Below are 22187 nucleotides of genomic sequence, written 5' to 3' on the forward strand. Positions count from 1 at the left end.
TTGAATGAGTCCACATAGTGTGTTTCTACTTGGTTGTCTATCTAGACAAATTCCCATAAGAAAATTTACAAATAAAAATAAATTTCTTAAATCAGCCTTCAGGAATGCTAAAACTCAACTTTTTAAAAGTTTTATTATTAGTAGTAATATATTTCCAGGACAGAGTGATCCTTTTTTTAAAAAAAACTAATGGCCCCACAAACTATTTTAAACATCTCCAAGCACAGTAAGTCACTGTCTACAGGACCATTTTGGCAGCAGTACTGGAAAAATCCAAATGGGGAAAAATGTGCAGATTAAAAGGTACTTTGTTCAGATGTGATGTTTACTTCACTACATTGAGAATATCTATACTTAGCAGTAGGAGGTTTTTTTTATACTTCTACCCACACTCAAAAATCTAAAAGAGGAAAAATGTTTAGGATAAATCAGCTGATCTGCAATTTGCTTATAACTTCAGCAGCATCTTTCCAGCAATTTTAAAATCTTCTATAGTGCATTAAAGACAGATAAATTAAAATACTTATTTTTGCTTTTCATTATTATTCAGAAGATGTGAAATTAAAAAACTAAAAAATATAACAAATTTTGCTTATTTATTATATAATTCTACATCTGGTGGTGCGCATTTCCAAATTGTGGGAATGCCACGATATTATGAAAATAGCTGAAAGTTCCATAACTAAAGAACAGCTTTCTGTACTTGAGACGAACTACAGAAGCCCAAACAAATGTGAAGTCATTCAGTTCCTAGAGGCATCAGTTTAACTTACTTTTTCTCCATATTAACTAAATGATTTAATTTTGAGTCATTATCAGATAACAGCTCAGTACCATCTTGTCACTATATCTGTCCTTGGCTTTAAACTTCTATTATGTAGTCCTAATACTATACTGTCTACACTGTATCATTTTTTTCTAACTAATGTCATTAGTTTTGGTAGACTTTATTGTAAAATGATAGGTAACTTGATGTCCTTTAGGCATTTTGGTCTTCTGTTTCTCTCAGCCTGAGCTAGCATAGCTACTGGCAAGGAATCCTGGGAAATGTAGTTCAAAACATTTGGAGATACTAAGCAACCTATCCCTGCTCTACTCTGAATTCAAAATATGGAATTACAGATTTTAAAATGCATTGTCTTTTTCAAGCATTCATCATCAGTTTTAACAAGGATGTTTCAAATATAAATAACTTACTAGGCAAAAATTGTAGAAATTTACATTTTCTAAAGAAAAAAAACAAAGTTTTTTTAGACAACAAAATATTGTAGAAGTCTTCCTGATTCCATTTAAATATTATAACTTTCTATAATATATCCTTGAATTTTTGTGACATATTTATATGTTAATTCCCTGATGCAATTCAACTTTATAATGTACCTCTCAAACGAATATCCATAAAAATAAACTATGGGTTTTCAACTAGCATTGGCTAATAGATATGCTTTCACTAATTTCTCATTTCTCAAACCCACACTTGTTTCTCTGAAAATACGTTGCACTGGTTAGCTTCTCAATAAGTATGTAAAAGTATTGCATGCTTTGTGAACTTTCCTTCCTGGAAAATATTATGAATACTATTCATTAACTAAACTCAGACTTTGTCCAGATCCTTACTATCTGAAAACTTTACAATCACACACCCTGTTCTGTAAATGCAGAAAGCTGATTTGTTCCTGTTTACATTGCAACAAATACATTCTTTTCCACTGAAGTAGCCATCAAAAATATATTTCACTGCTAATATAAAAATTTCATTTTGGAAAATATGTGATATTTTGGATGGTAGAGCCCAAATAATGCTTCATATAGAAATTATTCAAACCAACTCCAGGCTCGGGAGATAAATTTAAGGTACAACCAATAAGTAATAATAGAACTCCCTCAAGTATATTTGAAGCCCACCACATTTTTGATACCCATAGCTGAACTGCGATTTGGGAGTTTTTCTAACATTCAGCTGGAATCCACCTTTCTCTAACTCATTCATTACTCTGTCCTATACTTTGGAAGGAAAGATAACAGGCTATGAATCTTCTTCCATGCAATCCTTTCAGTTATTTGAAGACCACTATCATATTGTCCTCTTTTCTTCAGATTAAACATACCCAGATCCTATAATCTTTCTTCAAATGAAACAGTTTCTAGTCTCCTGCTTATCCTCATTGTTCTCCTCTCAACCTGTTCCAATTTCTCTGAATTATTATTAAAATGCAGCACATACAGTAGAACTAGACAGAGAAGTCAAGGTGGGGTCTGATCAAAGCAGAACAGAATGGAATGACCACTTTCTATGGTTTAGAAATTATACCTCTGTGGATGCAAACACTTGTGCTTTTTGTAGCCACACCACACAATTCAGTTTCCTGTCACTAAGCCTGCTATTCCACATCCTATACCTGTGCATTTCTTTTTCATTTTCCTAAATCTATATGGATATGTAAGAGTGGAACTGGCACTTGTCTTCTAAGGATAATTTTTATTTTCAATTCTGCCCCTGACTCTTTGATACATCCAAATGTAAATTAAGAATCATAAGAATCACAAACACAAAGGAGAATGTCCTTTTCAAAACAAATTGTAGGATTTCAATAAAAGTCCTTTTATAAAAGTCCTGTCAAATGTTACAGTTTGTCTGCAATCCCCAAAAAATCATGACTAACCAATATGCATTTCATAGGAAAAATAGGTCTAGGCTTGGACAGATCAATGCAGATCTTTCCTTATATTAGCGGCTAATAATTAGCCCATCCATGTAAAGTCTAGGTAAATTGGCAAATTTGTGTGCATATTGTTTTCACTTGAGCAAAATTTATTTTTAAACCAATATCAAAATTTGATTTATTTTATACATTAAAATTGTATTTGTCTTTTTTGTGTGCATAATGCTGCAATAATGGCAATGTTAGTGTGTGTGTGTGTGTGTGTGTGTAAGCTGAATGGCTGATAACACATGGAAAGAAATACAAACACATTCTTTTTTATATTTCTTTTTGCAATGATTCAATTTTATTAATAATACGTATGTTGGAAGAATTGTCTTTAACTTTATTCTATTGTTAGGGTTAGGTTTTATGATAGTTAATTGTTTCAAAAACACATTGGTTTAACTCCTGTATATATTTAGTTGGTAGTAGGTATGAATCAGTACTTAACACTCCATAATAAGCATGCTTACAACCAAAAAGGCAGCCTATTCTTTAATCTAAATGAAAATTTAAACATTATGCTAAAACATGATTATATGAACAAAGATAAATATAAACTCAAATGAATCATAACAGCACTGTTAATTCAAGCAACAAAAATTTGTAATTTGGGACTAATTACATATGCTTCTGATGTTTTTAGTACATCTTAAACACAGTAAGAGACCAGAGAAAGTGATCTTCAAAGAGTTTAATGTCAGCCTCTACCACAAAATACTTCTCAAGTTACTTATTAAGGAAAAATAAAATAAAATAAAGATTACCATTTTTTCCATAGTAGAATTCTTCTTTCTTAGCCATTTTCTGATTCCTCACGCTAACCACTACAAGAACCTCATCAGGAAGAACAGTTTGTACAGTGAGTTTATGTCCACAAAATACTATTTGACCAGGTTTAAAAATAAAGCTAGCTGAGTGACACACCAAGTTCTCCAATCAGGACACAACTAAAAATGGGGGCAGGACTTCTGCTTTCTGAATAGTTATTTCATCTCATGCCAAAATAAGGCTAGTGCTATAAATGTGATGCAAGTAAGAATTCTATGCTATTTTGATTAAAGTTCTTTTTTCCCAAACCATATAAATAGAGGCTCAACTTGAAACGACCACAGCCAGTTTAGTACTCGATATAGTGTCTCTATCATTACAAATCATTTTAAAATTTACCAACTGTTGTGTCAACTATGTGTGTGCCCACAACCATATTATTTTGATTATTTGGTGCAGTAGAGATGGAAGGCATTTCATGCATTCACATATAAAAACACTCCAGACATTTTGCTTAGAGTATTTTAAAATAAGTTATTTTAATATATTAACAGTTGCAATAGAATTTCATTTTCTATTTGCTAAGAAGCTTTTTTTAGTACTAACCACATGCTGGTTGTGATCCATATGTAATGCAGAATGGCAATTTACATCGGCATACGTTTTCTGAATTTCATCCATTTCAGGAATGCCATAGGATGTTAAAACGAAACTACCAATAACACAGCAGGTACAATATAATACATTATATTAAAACCTTTAAATTAATTTTAAAATGATGGAAAATTGAAATATGGGTTTGTCAATACACACGGCTAGACTCTTTGCAGATAATTTTCCTCTCTGCAGGCTCCTTCATCTTTACATCAACAGCAGGCCAATGTTTTGACAAGTAGATTATAAATCAAAACCAATGGTGCCATTCAAGTATATTCCATAAAAAAGCTGATCCTTAGTCAGGGCCCAAGAAAAGGAGAAGGCTGACTATGGATATGAAGGAGAAGGGCAGATCAGGCTACAATACCAAGAAAACCATTGAGGCTGACATCATACTTAACCATATTTATTGGGATTTAATTTCTTGCAGATTATGCATCTGCTGTGCAGATTTGTGAGTTTTGCTGGAGCGAATAAAAGGCCCATATTTGAAGAAAAACATTCTGAATAATAACCTGCTTCCCCTAGAATAGCACTGCTTTGTTTTTTTTTCCTAGGCTGAATCAAAAACTACAAATCCCAAAATTTATTAAGTAGAGAAGATAGCAAATACTAAGTGCTTCAGATTACTTATATACAAACATGCATATAAAATGGTTGTTAAAATGGTTTCCATTTCTCTTTACAATAAGAACAAATTACGAGTCTGATTTTAGAATTTGTAATCTCAGCTTTCAATTACTGTATACAAGTTAAGCTAAACCGACCTGTACGTCCGTGCTATTAGAAAAGCCTTACAATAAAGATACAGGTAAACACACTGGTACGAGTATAACCTACCAGTAAAAAGAAGACAATAAAGAAAGAATTCAATGTATCAGATATTTTCCCTCTGAATGTTGTGTCATCATTGCAATCACTCTCTGGCATAACCTACTTCAAAATAAATAATGCCTTGGAGGGATATTATCCAAGTTTAATAAATTCCATTTGAGAATAAAATTCTCTTGGTGAGATTCCAAATGATGCCATCTGTTGCCCTAGAGGACAGACTGTCTAAGATCCCATATAATTATTTTGTTATTCTGGGAGCAGCTAAACAGATTTATGTGGCCACATACTGATAGAGAAAATGGAGGGTAAGGATCTCCTAGGCTTTCAAGAAAATGCAGTAACTGGATTTTCTCCCCCCCACCAAAAGAAATAATATGCTTTTAAAATAATTTTAAATATAGGCTTGCTACCAATTTGTTCATATTGTAAAAATCACACTTGATATGAAATGTGATGCAAAGCGTTCCTTGTTCATTCTTCCAGTTAAATCATCCTTGTTTCCCTACAGGAAATTCTACCTAACTTCTCTGCCAGCTTCCTCAAATTTCAGTCACCATTCTGAAGGTAAATCATTTCTTTGTTTGGGACATTGCTTCTCCTTTCGTTCCCCCCTCCCCAATCCTGCTATTTTGTTTCTCCAGTGTATGAATAGTCTTATCTATACGCAGAGTACAGCAACAGTGGACCAGCAGAATTAGAAAGAATTACAAACATCTTTTATTAAGTATTAAGACCAATGAACGTGCTAAGCTTTTCAGTATTTTTACCATTTACTGCAGTAAAATACAGTAAAAGCACTTCCGGATAAGTTGCAAAGGCTAATAACTGCATTGATACAATGAAAACAAAGACTGATTGGAGAATGCTTAGTTTTAGTCTAGTTTTACAAGTTTCCATTAAGTCCAGGAAGAAAATCAAAGGGAATATTTATTATTTTTTTCTCAGTTGCAGAATTGGTCAATTTCAGATAGTGAACTCTTCCCAACATTTATCTCTAATCTGACCTCTCCGGATGTATGTTGTTGGTCCCACATCTGAAATAGTGGTAATAGCTTTTTTCTGCAGCTCAAGGTAAAAGTCTCTGATTTTGGCACATGATTAACAGCATTATTAACAATTCATATACCACACCCAGTTCCTATGGGGAATTGGGAAAGTCACTTTAGAACTCTTATGTGAAACTCAGTCAAAGGAACCTGGTCTCACACCAGTTTCAGAGTCTGAAGTGAAAAAGCTTAACAATAACTTCAAGCCAAGTATGGCTCCTAGCTGTGACCATAGCTTGTCTGAAATGTAAAATCTCATTAACTGGCAGACGACCTCACTTTTCTCACTTATGGATCAATCTGAAAACAGATTAAATGGTGGCCATTATTGCCCCTGTCTTCAAGAAAGGGGAGGGGTGATCCTGCCACTGTATTGACATACGAGCTTGACAATATTATAAGCAAGTTTTATGAAAGCCATTTGAATTGGAAGCTCCAAGAAAGACTGGAAAACAAAGTTATTAGTGTCTGTGAAGAAGTGGAGTTGAGATCTAACTTACACAGAATTTAATCTGCAGGAGATTTCTTTCGTACTCTCTGTCATAGAAATGTATTCATTGTAGTATTTATCTCATTCATAATTTTAACATATATAGTGACAGTTGATGCAAACAGCAGCTCTCGTGATAGATAAAATCACAACTGATATTGTAAATGGTAACGTGTGTTCCTAGAGAAATAAATATGAATATGCAGCGCTATTAATATTTGTAGTCATCGTATGAGCTTGTGCCAGATATATCTAAAATTCAATCTTGGTTAAAGCTGTGAAATAGTTCTACACTACAGAGTGAGGCAAAGAATCAAACCCTAAATTTATCAATACAACCTCTTCTACCTGTGATAAACGTAACAGCCGCAGTGACTCACTTAACCACTGTGGCAAAAAAAGGTCACAAAATGGGGCAAGCACACTTAACAGCTGTTTTCTTTAGTGATGGAAACTTTGTGCTCAGTTGTGATCATAAGTCAAGGACTGTCTGTAGTCTTGAAGGGCAGCCCCATCTAGAACACATTATAGCAGTCCACATGTAAGGTGACCAGAGGGTGAGTAACTGTTTCAAGTGTCTCCTGATCTAGTCCATAAGAGCCTCCATGTTCTAGTCCATGTGTCCATGTGTAGAAGACCTTGTGGTCACAGCTGCCAACTCAAAGAGGAGCTGTGAGTCCATGAAGATCCCCAAACTATACATTACTCCAAGGGGTAAATATAGATATGTTCCTAGGTACAATACCATGTTGTTGTTGTTAGTTGCGAAGTCGTGTCCAACCTATCGTGACCCCATGGACAACGTTCCTCCAGGCCTTCCTGTCCTCTACCATCTTCTGGAGTCCCTTTAAGCTCACGCCTACTGCTTCAGTGACTCCATCCAGCCACCTCATTCTCTGTCATCTCTGTCATACCATACAACTACTAAATCTTGCCAGGATTAAGTCTGATCCTGTTTCTTATGGCCTCCAGAGTATGAAGCCACGAAGCAGATATACTCTGTCTAAATATCTGATAAACATTATCATAATGATATTTTTTCTCACTGCAAGTTGAAAACATAAAATCTTATTTCTCGTACTTTTTACTCAGCTTTTGTTAGAATTAAATAAAGATTTTCAGTTCTATCCCATACATACCTTTTAGCAATTTCTCAAAGTCAGTATCATAAAGGGAATCATAAAATACAAACAGCATATGTTTTGGAAGAGATGGTAGATAGTTTTTCATCTTTTTTTAATCTAGTGAAGCATTTTATTTCAGATGTAATTTTATGTAACTCTTTAGTATTACCATTTCTCTTGACACCTTCATTCAACTAAAAGTAGCACTGCCTTCTAAGATAATTGTAGTTAAAATAGAAGTTCAACTGATTTTAAAAAGCATAGTTTTCTGTATTCAGCAAGTTTTCTTCCTACTTTAGTCCCCTAACACTGATATACAAAAGGGAAACAATATGTTAATGAATGATACAAACCTTTAATGCAAGTTAGCATAATTCATGGTTGTAAAATACGTTTTTAATGGATATTGTTTGGCCTTTAGTATGAGTTTATACCTTGCTGTATCGCAGCAATATTTTCAGTAAAAGAATTTATTTCTGTTATGAAAAAAACACAACTATATATTTCATGCTCTATTTTACTTTTGAAAATGATTTGCAATATGCTACATATACAATAAAAGTGGCTGAAATAGCTAGGAAAGTAACAGCCCAAATATAAATTAGAAGATCTACAGTTGCCAGAATAGAAGAAAATACCATTTCTTATATTTTAATGGGGATTTCTGCTACAGAAAGTAATTTGTGTATGTCGGAGTTACTTACACCCACTTTTTATTAATACTGAAAAGATTAAACAAATAAATATAAAGTGCAAAACAGAAACAGAAAATTAGGTAAGAGAACCAAGCATCAGACACCAACTCTCAGTACTGTAGCCCCGGAAAGCATTTAACTAATAGTTGCAAATAATGCAAATTATATTCTTACATTTCCTATTAACAACAGTTGACACCCTTCTATTGCATTGTACCCTAAACTTTTTCACTCTCTTCCAAGGAAATTTCACAACAGATTAATTATGTATATTTTTATTCATTTGGCTCTCACTCTATGTTTGATTTTTTTTTCCTCATATAAGGCTGCCTAGTTAGGAAAATTGAGAAGTCTGTGAGAAGCCATTTGGAATAGACTTGGTAGGTTGCAGCACATAGAACAGTAGAGTTACAAAAAAATAACTTAGTACATTTTTCTAATATGCATGTCATCTTATTATGATTTCATATGTACAACTACAGAGGTGCTTGCTGCCTCAGTTGTAACCATTAATCTGAAATCTGAGTCTCCAGAAAAGAAAATGAATGAAACAGTAAAGCTTGTATAGTCAAAGGGAGGGAGGGAGGGAGGAAAGATTTCTGATGCTCTCTGCTAGCTTCCCACAAGGAACTTCAATGGGGAAGCCTGCAGGAAATTGGAAATTGTTCCTAATTCCAATACTTTTTACCCACCCGTGGTCATACTGTTTCTTTTTAGATAATATCTCTGAAACTATGACAAGGGTTGTCTAGTGTTTAAATGTTTACAGGATATATTTAATACATGCCACATATAAATTGTCATGCTGTTCTCAGGAACAGAACAGCATGACAATAACAAAAGTTCCTCAGTGCAAAGATTTTTGCTTGACAAATAAGCAAAAATAAGCGAATTGGGATTCAAATATAAGAATTGGGATTGGTGGACAGAAGAAAATGATTGATTTATCTAGGTGGTTTCACATTAAAATTAATATAAAGGATTTTACCCATGCAAACATGTCTCTACTGATCCAAATGTCGATTAGAAAAAGGACTGAAGTCCCTATTACCTAGATTAGGCTACTTAGACTAAGGTCTGTATTTAAAAATCTCTGTCTCTGAAGTTGATACTATATAGGTAGTCCGCACTGGAAAAAGGGACTTATTATCCTTTTTCAAATGCTGTGGCAGCATCCTCCTGTGATCAAAATTCAGATGCTTTGGCAATTGACTCATATTTCTGACCATTGCAATGTCCTGGGATCATGTGATCCCCTTTTGCGATTTCACGTAACAACCATGTTATTAACAAACACAGTGACTCACTTAACAACTGTGGCAAGAAAGGTCATAAAATGGACAAAACTCACTTAACAATTGTCTACTTAGCAACAAAAAATTTGGGCTCAGTTATGGTTACAAATCGAGATCTACCTGTAGTGTATATATGATTAATAGTATGTTTTGCATGGTCTTATGCAATGTTTCTATACACAATTATAATATTTTTAAAGTAATAGTGAATGCATTATTATATTTATACTTGTGTTTTCTCCATAAAATCCTCTCAATTCAATAAATATAAAACAAAATTTAACTACTTCTTCAAAAGTTCATTGAAGAGAGCATTAATGTTTGTATAGAAAGAAAACTTCCTAATTAAGCAATTCAGTACTTGCAGTATAATCCCATATGCCCTGTGGTTCACCTACTGAATTTTTAAACAGGTCTTTTTAAAGCAATGATCTAATTTAAAATAATGAACATATTTGCTTGTTGGGATACACATTATTCATTGACATCGGTAAAATATTAAATGTTTTTAGACACATATGCAGAGCAAGAGCCAGTTTGAAATATCAGTATAATTAATTGAACATGAAGGGATTTGCTGAGATCTTGGAAAACAAAATGGAACATAATGAATATACTGCCACTAAAAATATAAAGTTCTTCTATTGCTTTATTTTTCAGATCAGTTTCATGTCAGCATTTCAGTCTTGTCCTTATTAATCCAATTTTGTGATAGTAAATTAAATTGCCGTATATATTCCATTATCAATCATGGATAATGTTTGTATCAGAAATAATAATAATAATAACAACATTGTCAGCATATAATTTCAATTTATGTTTTTGGTTTGCTAATTTAATTCCTGAAATTTTATTTTCTTGATATATCTTTGTATTTGTGGCACCAATAAAAATAAAATGGAGAGAGGCAACAGTATTGTTTTATTAGCTTCATTATTGTATATTTTTGTTATGGAAGACTATTTATTATTATCTTGGGTTCTTTTTAACTACTCTGTATCAACAAAAGTGAGTTTGGATAATTTTCTTCAAGATAATATGCATTAAGAGCTATTTCAAAGTGTAAAAAGCTTTCTTCATAGAGGGAAAAATTATAGATCTTATTTTTCTGATTTTATTGTCAACAGCATTCAAAATATGTCTTTCATTTATTCTTCTTATTAAGAATTACTTTTGTTAGTACCTTAAATTTGCACATTTCCTTTCCTTTTGGAGATCAACACACCATACATGCAGACATACACTCACATCATTTTAACTACACAGCAACAATTCTGTGATAGTTGGACTGAGAAATAATGACTAATCCCAAATCATCTGTAGTCACGTGGAGGGCAATCGGTCTAGGTTTCATTCATCTGAGTCTAATTCTTTAACCATGATACTATACCAGGGTGTCAAACTGGTGTCGGCCCGCAGGCCAGATGTGTCATACTGAAACCGCGCCCACCCCATTGCCGGCAATGGGAAAGAAGTCACTCTACGTCGCGACATGTCACGTGACATTGCGAGTTTGACACCCCTGCACTATACAAAGGAAATCCCAACTAAAAGGAGGAGGAATTCTTTCTTGTATTTCATTCTTTCAACAAAGATTTTTATACTTATTAGAACATACCTTTATCATCTCAAAATTCTAATTAAAAGTCACAGAATATAAGCATCTTCTTCTTGTTTTAATGCATATGTTGCATTTGTACAATTGAAACCAATTATAAAGTAATAAAATATTTATATTCAAATGTACTTCTTGAACAGCATCAAATGGGACTACTCATTCCTTGAGGTTATTAATAATCTGAGATAGCCTATTCTGCTACTTTAGCATGCTTATTATTAATATGATACACAATGTACATGAATGTAAGGCATAACTTTTACTTTGGTTGAGTTTTGGTTGAGTTTAAATTAGAAAGAAAACTTATATTAGCAAGTTTGCAACAAATAAAAAATAAAGGTAATTGTACTGGCTATATGCAAAATTGCCACATTAAGCTTTTCCTAAATCTTATTGTGGTTAAAGACTTTATAAGATAATCAAAATCTGTAGCTGAAGAAAATACGCAAAGACAGTTCCATTCTTTAGATTTATAAAATAATAATTAAAAAGCACTTTCAGCTTCCAAGTATCTGAAATTTTCATTTGACTTTGCAAGTCAAGCATCTGAATACATATGCTATAATATTTGATGGATCACATTTGAACAACATGTTCATCATGGCTTAAAATTTGTAAAGAATGCATCCAATTCTGCATGCTAAACTTCCCACGTCCCCGTATAGTTTTTCAACTGTCCTAACTTGTTTAGTTGTTGTTGTTTTTTAACACACTTAGGTTCCATATCTATGTCACTTACCCTTATTATGCAGAAAACACATTTAAAACAACCCACAATTCTAACAAACTGTATATTACTCTGCTGAAAATGCAGCATGTATTTCCCAGTCAAGTCTTTATCTTGACATAACTTTTCATGTTAAAATATTATACCAAAGAAAAGGCTGTGTATTTCATTTACTCTTCAAAAGGGTAATATAGCATATCCCAAATTATATATCGCCCTCCAAATATACTGGAATTTCCACACTATCAGAAAGGGAGAAAGGTAGCAGTCAAAAATGTTCCAAGATTTACACATTTACTATTATACTGTTCCTGCATCTGAGAGAGAAAAAATGAACTGCTAAATACTAAAACCAGACTGGAAGAGATAAAAGAAACAGACAAATGCAGTAATGGTGAAACTATCTTGGTGAAAATATCACAGTTTTAAAAGAAAACACACATTTTTCTAACTGTAGCTTAAAATTGCAGTTTCTTTATTTTGTGTATTCTTATCTACACTTTCAGTATGGTTAAAAACATGCATATTCCTTCCACAGAAACTGTAACTTATGTATGTCCCCCATTTGTAACAAAATTGTTAACAGATATTTTGACATTTGGTAGATAAACAACCCCTAATAATCTTTAGATAGCCAAGAAAACAGTCATGATGTTTTATTTCCAAGCAGCTAAGTGCTACCAATTGCCAAGGATCATGAGGTCAAGATCCAATAATCATTACATCAAGGCTTTCACAATTTGGCCTTCCTAACCTGGAATGAAAAAAACTCAATTCTCCTAAAAAATATTATCCATATTCTGTACAGACCAGCATGGTTAGCAACCTACCATCATAACCCCTCTCCTAGAAATGAAAAGCTAGTAAAGCTTTCTGATTTCCTAAATTACCTCTTTTTGATAAGCCTTAAATTAACCCATTTTTCTCAAAAAGCATAAAAGTAAAAAAACATCATTGCCTAAGGAGCGTATATAACACTGAAAATTCATTTTGAACAGACAATAAATATTTAACGGAACTGATTTAACTTTTCAAACATTTAAAGAAATCATTTTTTATTCCCTATTTACATGGATCTTATTTAGACTGCAACGTACTTTCATTCTCAATTTAACAAACTGGATTTTTAGTGTTCACATTAAACTCAAGGATATTAAGAGTACTTCATGCTGATAGGTACACTTAATCAGTTAGAACTTTTGCTCATGTTGAAACAAATTTTCACTGATTCTTCATCTAAAATATTAAAATATGTGAACTTTTACCAATTATATCACTATAACCTAGGTCTCCTCAAAATTATAGAAACTATATATTTTTTTACTTCTACGCTATGTATTCTGTAGCCCTCTTCATATTTACCATGTTTCCCCAAAAGTAAGACCTACCCCGAAAATATGTATTACATGTGTTGTAACCTTTCTCTTTCAGTTCAAACTCAAACTCTTTTCTTCTTTCTATTATAATGTCCCTATGTAAGATGTCAACAGGACTTCTCCAATATGACAGATTTTCATTCTGCTCAACATTAAAGGTAACTGGTAATAAAAATGTTTTATGTATCCTGTACTCATCATCCTTGTGTGATTACACAGGGTATAATTTAATGTCTCAGTTGTGAAGCTATTCATAAACCATTCCAATTGTGCCTTTCTGCTTTAGAATGTCATGGAAAGAATTTGACTGGGTTTTGCCTCTAGTTAGTATCTATTTTGCATCAAAAGCACACATAAACATCAAATTCAAAATTTCTCAGAATTTCCTATAGGAATCGTTGTTTCTAGAATCTAGACCTTTTGCTAAAGGAACACTATTTGGGAGATAAATCTTACAAACACCTTTGAAAATATTCAAAGAAATTACAATAATGGAGCAATTAAAATATATGGATATATAATTTAAAAATCAGATTAATAATTATAGCAAGAATACAGTACTACCTAGTTTTCCATTTGTTCTTGAACCTTACTGCCTACTATTAATGTTAAAAATAATTGAAAATTAATAAGAGATATGAAAAACATCACCAGTTAATGATTTTGCTAATGTTCTTCCTTTTTCCCCCTAGATTATCCTACCACAAACAATGCCTTCTACAACAAATGATCACTAGATATAACAGGAATGGCAAGGCAATTTTTTTTCGTCTATGAAGGAGAAAAATTAATTCCATCTCATCTCACAAAGTGTAATGTACATATTAGTGGACACTAATTTTATGTCCTGTAATAAAAATATATTACAGGAAAAACTATTGGAAAAATTTGTATTTTAGAGCAGGGGTTCTCACCCCGCCCCCCCTTTGAGCCACATCCCACTACTGGGCCTTGAACCGTTCGAAACTGGGTAGCAGAAGTGGCAGGTGAATGGAGGTGCGCGCATCCCCATTTGCACAAGCAGCGGGTGAGCATGTGCGCTTCATTTACATGTGTGTTACATGTGTGCACTTACCTGCCACTCACACAGAACCATTCCCTCTTCCCCCCCTCCCCCCGCTGGTCCACAAAGCCGTAAAGGTTGGGAAACTCTGTTTTAGAGTCATTCATAAAATTATGTGTACAGGAAACTATATTTGCAAACTGATCTGCAAAGAATGCAAAACACGTTGAAAATTGGAAATATTAAAAGGGAACAAAATCAAACTTGGCATATTTCTTATACCAGGGGTGTCAAACTCAATTTCATTGAGGGCCGCATCAGCATTGCGGTTGCCCTCAAGGGGCCGGGTGGGTATGGCCTGGGTGGGCGTGGCCTACTGGGTGGGCGTGGCTAGAGTGCGTATGGCCTCCTGGGTGGGCATGGCCAGCTCTACATCATTCTCATCAAGGGTGCCTATGGGGGCCTGGGCAGGAGTGGTCCAGATCTGAGGGTCTCTGGCAGAAGGAGGGTCTCTGGGCCAGGGCCAAGACAGTGGGGGCCGTTCCCTCACTGTTTCCAGGATGGCTTCGTGGGCCGCATGAAACCACTTCGCGGGCCGGATCCGGCCCCCGGGCCTTGTGTTTGACATGTCTGTCTTAAACTCTGCACTTCTGAACAAGAGAATGTTAACTTTAAAACCTCAGTTACATTTTAATATTCTGGCAATCCCAGACTACAAAGGATTTTTAAAGTCCTTTAACGATTTTATTCGTATTGTTTAAACAAACCCTGTCCTCGGATCTTTTTGATATTATCTATCTTTTTCTAGAGGTTTTGTTGCTCTTGGAACCTGTGTCTATTATTACAACAAAGATATTATTCATTCTGACACTAATTTGTTTAATTTGCTCATAATGTACCTACTACAGTGAATTTGTCTTGTGCAATGAATTTACTTAAATCCTATTACTCCAGATAAACACTGTTCTACAACCAAGCTACTTCTCCAAAATTCGATTTTAGTCATCAATGTATAAAACTAAGTTTAGTTACAATTTTGCTTCTAGATGATTGCCAATTATTTAGTGATCACTAGTTAGCATTCTGAAGACATCAGCTCCCAACTGAATTAAACAACTGCGTTTTCTGACATCAGCTCTATTATTAGTTTTTAGTTTAATTTTCCAGGTGGAATACTAAAGAGGCACTAGGAAATGCATGTTGCAACATAGAAATTTAACTGTCAGCTATCCTGATTCAGTTTGCCAAAGAACACAGGAAACTTCACAAATATAAAATTCCTGTTTAGATATTAGTTGCAAGAAGTGAAACCATATACTGAAGACCAGATGTTAATTCCATTCCCTACTACAGTATATGGCAGTTAGTGCCAACCTGCAGTACCTGTGACTTAAACAGGGACAATTGCATGTGAAGAGCTAGTATTTGTAGACTAATTACTATGCCTGTAATATATGATTTCACCATCACAAAACTGAGTATTTTAGAGATACAACCAATATCACATGGAAACCTTGTCTTTTTTTTTGTTGTTAAAAAAGTGAATTGGTGGAGCAGTGGGCTAATGCCTCCTTAAGTAACACCAGCTTCCTGCAATTAGTGCAGGTTCGCATCCCACCAGACTCAAGGTTGACTCAGCCTTCCATCCTTCCGAGGTAGGTAAAATGAGGACCCAGATTGTTGGGGGCAATTAAGCTGACTTTGTAATAATGCCGCTTGGGGTGCGTGTGAAAGCCCTAATAAGCAGGCATATACATAGAATGAAGGCTACTGCTAAGCTTGTAAGCCGCCCTGAGTCTTTGGAGAAGGGCGGGATATAAATGGAATTTTAAAAAATGAGATTCACAGTCAAAGAAAGAGGTCATTATCTTTTCTTTTATAAGTGGGAAACAGTTTGGTTGAAATTAATAAAGAAACTAACCATCTGAAAATAAAAGCAGCTGCTTCCTCAGTGTTTTATACCCATCTACCATATATATCTAGATCAGGGGTCCCTGAAGCTTCATCTGCACATGTGCAGGATCAAGGTAGTGTGTGAAACCATGCCTTCCACAGCTGTCCCCAACCTTTTGTGTCCCTGGTGCCCCAAATGTTGGGGACAGATGATTTAGATAATTAGAATTGAAATAAGACCATTATTGTTAAATAATGGGCAATACAGGTAGTCCTTGTTTAGCAACCGCAATTGGGACTGGCCACTCTCTCCTTTAGTGAAGTGGTCACTAAGCAAATATCATGTGGGCACAGCTGTACTTATGATTTTACTTCAGCTTTCCTGTTTTGTAGCGTCAGAAGGATATGACACAAACACAACTTAATTTGTGAGGAAGCCGAGTAAAAGGGCAAATCTTACAGCTCTTGTTCCCCACTCCCCACCTTTTGGAATGCCCACCCCAGCACTGGAATAATTAGCAAGAAGGGAATTAATGTTTTCATTTATATTAATTCAAGAGGAAAAGATTATGTGAGAGTAAGCAGGGCATATGCCAGTGTCAGCTCTTTGCCTAATGCTCTCCCAGCCCCAGTAAAAGACTTTAGTGTGAAACTAATTAAAGTCTTGTCAATTTCAGGCAGCAGCTTCCAGAAAACCCCAGTTTATTAACATCACAGAACAAAGCTTGTTAACTTGCCCTTAGTACTTTTTAAGGATGTGCTGCGCTATAGAGAAAAGCAGTACAGGGAAAGATAGCTTGTTAAGCAACCTCTCCACTCTGCAATAGGGGGCAAAGAAAAAAAAATGGGTCAAGCACAGGACACCTACTAACTGACTGTAATGGTGAAAGCATGATTGAGACAGAGACGCTGCAAAGGTTGTAAATGAGGACATTGGACAAAAAGTTACCTTTTCATCACCATTGTAACTGCAAACACTAGCAGTTCAAGGCAGCCCCTATCAGCTTTATTATGTCGTAACTAAATGAGGACTACTTGTTTACAAATAGGGGTAGTCCTTGACTTACAACAGTTCATTTAGTGACCATTCAGAATTATAACGGCACTGAAAAAAGTGACTAATGACCATTTTTCACATTTGTGAACTTTGTGGAAACCACACAATCATGTGATCATGTTTCATGACCTTCTCACAAGCAAAGGCAATGGGGAAGCCAGATTCACTTAACAAATGTGGCAAGAAAGGTTGGAAAATGGGGCAAAACTCACTTAACAAATGTCTCACTTAACAACATAAAGTTTGGGCTCAATTGCATCATAAGTCAAAGACGACCTGTATGATTTACAGTAGAGGTAGTCCTTGACTTAAGATAACAATCAAAACCAGAATTTCTGTTTTCATAAATACATGACAGTTGCCAAGGGCCTGAATTTTGATCATGTGACCATGGGGATGCTGCAATGGTCATAAATGCAAGGAAAGGCAATAATTCACTTTTTTAAAACGCCATTGTAACTTTGAATGGTTGCTTAATGAACAGTTGTAAGTCAAGTACCTGTATAGTTTTCATTTACCTGGTTAAAATCTGTACTTCCTTTTTCACTTTTATACAGAAATAACTGCACAATTTTTTAAAATATAGCAAAAATAACTTCCCGTGCTTGTTTACCCAAATGCTGAATGCAGTTTTAACTGGCTTTGTTTTGGGTTTTTTGCAAGTCCCTCTGGTTTAATTAGGTTTGTATAATATCACTACACAGGCTGCAAATGATTATTGCTAAGAAAATAACAAAGGGCTTTTTTCTGGTAGAAACTTAAAAAGAAATATTGAGCTTTATGCCATTTAGACCCAAATTACATATTTGTTTACTGCTTTATCAGAGGTTTCACAGCAAAATTTCCAAATAAATATACTAATATAAAACATACAAATACCCATATACACAATACATTTAAGGGACATATATTAGCATATGCTATTGTATTAACTGCAAGAATAGCTAAATGCTTTTTTTTCTTTAACAAAGAATACATTTTGAATTAATTCTGATGAATTTAGTTTGGAGAAGGTGAGGTCATCACAACTAAAGCAAGATCTTAAATGAAAAAGTAAATATCCAAGCAAGTAACTAGAGATTAACCTGTGGAAAATGGCAGAAAGGAAAAAATAGTAATATATAAATCAGTAGTCAGACAAGAATATACTTCCAGGGTTTGTATCAGGGATTATATCCAGAGACAATAAATTGAAAAGAGTTACAGGAATTGACCCAAGGTGAAAATATTACTGAAAGGTGAGTTACAAAAGGGCTGCAGCAACTTTCATAGAATAACACAGAAAAATGGGCAACAGACATATGTTCTGTTAGACCAGGGGTCCCCAACCTTGGCAACTTTAAGACTTCTGGAAGTTGAAGTCCACAGGTCTTAAAGTTGCCAACGTTGGGGAGCCCTGTGTTAGACTATTGTAGTGAGCATTTTTATATGAAATTAACCCAGTATTATTGGTAAGTTTTACCAAGGCAGCATTTACTCTTTGAAGCCCTGAAACTTTCCTGATCCTTATACTGTACAGTGGTACCTGGGTAGTCACTGTTAATTGGTTCTAGGAGGTGCGATGAGATTCAAAAACAATGGGAACCAAACAGGTTTTTTTCCATAAGTCACAAGGCAGCCAACACCAACACAATCTAGCTTCAGTGTTGAATACCAAACAAAGGATGAGTACCAGGACAAAATTTTCATGTCAAAATGCATTGACTACCAAATTCAATGAGTTTCAAAGCAGCTGAGTACCGAGGTATCACTGTATCTGAAAACACATATGTTGCAGTTTCATTTAAATATCTTTCAGCTAGGGAAATCACAAATATAAATGTTCAACACCACAGACCATTGAGAATCCGTCGGTCTTGTGAGGTAGGCCAGGTCAAGTAACACACCACAGGGATTCTATGAATATTGCTACAGGCCATGTTAACTGAACTTTGAATGCCAGTCCAAAAAATTTAGGGCCCCTTTTTTGAGTCTCCTCCCCAAGGCTGAACAACCATTCCCCTCCTATCTCATGGCTGGACTCCTACACAGTATCATAATTATTTTGTTTTATTCTAGTAGACCCCAGAGCTAGGGGAAAAAAATCCCTATAATGTCATATTTGGGGAGTAATGGAATGCAGTATACTTTTTTTTTGTACTATAAGATGGAGGTGGGCTCTAATATTCCAGAATTTCTTTTGGGACTGTTGAGAATAAGGCTCAACATCTACAAAAAACCCCAAAAAGATATTGATTTATCAATATGAAAATAATACATGTATATAATATACAATATGCAAAAGTTGTCGACATTTTTCTTTTCAAACTCTGTGTGTACAGGTAAAAATTTCATGTGGCCCATTTGTTATCTTGTGCCAATCAAAAATATTTCTGGTTTCAGTCTTATTCCCTGCAGCTGAGCCAAAATTGCAACTGAGGTATATCAAAGCTATGTCTTAAAGCAACTTAATGCAAATATATAAACAATTTGTGTTTCCACCCAGCCAAAATAAAATATTAAGCATTCATTAAGGTTGAGGACCTAATGAAAATAGCTTGAGTTATGGAAGAAAAATGTATTTCTGACTACATTTCTCCTGTTTCACCAAATGACCTATTAAGTATCAAATCTCCTGGAAAGTCAGCAACCCTATTTATATGCATTTCATGGGGAACATGGTGAAAAATTGTTCTCCACCGTACATTTCTGAAGCAACAGTGTATGTTGGCCTATGAGTAGCAGTGATTATGATTCTAATAATACAGGACAGTATTTGGTGATAAGGGAAAAAACAAAGAACATGCACGGAATTTTAAAGCTACATTAAAGGTTGCCTGGCAAACCAAGAATTTCAAGGCTTCTGTTAAAGCTGATACGGAAATAAATGGATTTTCTATTGACAGAAAAATGCACAGTACCAAACTCCAGAGTTGAGATTTAATATAACCCCCAGAGCCATATATACTATATACTAAATAAAACGTAGCTATGAAATCCACTTTTTCTTTTTTTCTTCATATCACACACACCCACACACAATTGTGAGCAATGACTAGGAAAAGAAAATACTGCTAAAGGCACTATAATATTTTTTTCCAAAAAAACATTGAATAAGATTAAGTGTTCAGCAAATACACTAAGTAAAACTATGGGATTTTACGTCGGTTGCTGCCTCATATTCACTGCCACTGGACAATATCATTGTTATGTACTGGGCTCTTAAAGAATACCACATGGGTTGCTGGAGCAGCTAACGGCTTTCCAGCAACCCAGACTACAAGTCTCCTGTGCTGCAATTGGCTATCTCCAGGCGGCAATGGTTGATTCAAACCTATTGCCTGCTGCCTAGGGGCTAGACTATATATTGCGGCTAGTTGCAGACATTTCCCCAGTATAGTTCCAGCACGAAATAAACAATGAGTTATCCTGTACTCTGTTCCGCATCTTCATTCCTGCACCAAAGAACCCGCTATTTAACAATCATATCTTGCTCAAAAAAAGGGGGGGCATTTCTTAACTTAGAAAGGAAAGTAGATATCTGCTTGCCAAAAAACAAGAGCTTTCTTTCCCTGTTTACTTTCATCTGGAACTCAACATGATTTAATCTTGTCAAAAGTATACCTTTGGCATGATTACAGGTGAAACTCGAAAAATTAGAATATCGTGCAAAAGTTCATTTCAGTAATGCAACTTAAAAGGGGAAACTAATATATGAGATAGGCTCATTACATGCAAAGCAAGATAGTTCAAGTCGTGATTTGTCATAATTGTGATGATTATGGCGTACAGCTCATGAAAACCCCAAATCCACAATCTCAGTAAATTAGAATATTGTGAAAAGGTGCAATATTCTAGGCTCAAAGTGTCCCACTCTAATCAGCTAATTAAGCCATAACACCTGCAAAGGGTTCCTGAGCCTTTAAATGGTCTCTCAGTCTGGTTCAGCAGGAATCACAATCATGGGGAAGACTGCTGACCTGACAGTTGTGCAGAAAACCATCATTCACACCCTCCATAAGGAGGGAAAGCCTCAAAAGGTAATTGCAAAAGAAGTTGGATGTTCCCAAAGTGCTGTATCAAAGCACGTTAATAGAAAGTTATGTGGAAGGGAAAAGTGTGGAAGAAAAAGGTGCACAAGCAGCAGGGATGACCGCAGCCTGGAGAGGATTGTCAGGAAAAGGCCATTCAAAAGTGTTGGGGACTTTCACAAAGAGTGGACTGAGGCTGGAGTCAGTGCATCAAGAGCCACCACACACAGACAAATCCTGGACATGGGCTTCAAATGTCGTATTCCTCTTGTCAAGCCGCTCCTGAACAACAACGTCAGAAGCCTCTTACCTGGGCTAAAGGAAAACAGACCTGGTCTGTTGCTCAGTGGTCCAAAGTCCTCTTTTCTGATGAGAGCAACTTTTGCATCTCATTTGGAAACCAAGGACCCAAAGTCTGGAGGAAGAATGGAGAGGCACACACTGCAAGATGCTTGAAGTCCAGTGTGAAGTTTCCACAGTCTGTGTTGATTTGGGGAGCCATGTCATCTGCTGGTGTTGGTCCACTGTGCTTCATTAAGTCCAGGGTCAACGCAGCCGTCTACCAGGAGATTTTGGAACACTTCATGCTTCCTTCCGCAGACGAGCTTTATGGGGATGCTGACTTCATTTTCCAGCAGGACTTGGCACCTGCCCACACTGCCAAAAGCACCAAAACCTGGTTCAATGACCGTGGGATTACTGTGCTTGATTGGCCAGCAAACTCGCGTGACCTGAACCCCATAGAGAATCTATAGGGCATTGCCAAGAGAAAGATGAGAGACATGAGACCGAACAATGCAGAAGAGCTGAAGGCCGCTATTGAAGCATCCTGGTCTTCTATAACACCTCAGCAGTGCCACAGGCTGATAGCTTCCATGCCAGGCCG

The 22187-nt window shown here is 35.4% G+C and overlaps 1 protein-coding gene across 1 annotated transcript in view; it reads right to left on the bottom strand.

Moving 5' to 3' along the window:
- The window catches only part of SLC44A5 (solute carrier family 44 member 5), a 197018-nt gene that overhangs the window by 103505 nt on the left and 71326 nt on the right, over positions 1-22187 (bottom strand). The gene's annotated exons all lie outside the window — the stretch shown is intronic.

This window comes from Vipera ursinii (genome assembly GCF_947247035.1).
Source record: "Vipera ursinii genome assembly, chromosome: 3".
Lineage (NCBI taxonomy): Eukaryota > Metazoa > Chordata > Lepidosauria > Squamata > Viperidae > Vipera > Vipera ursinii.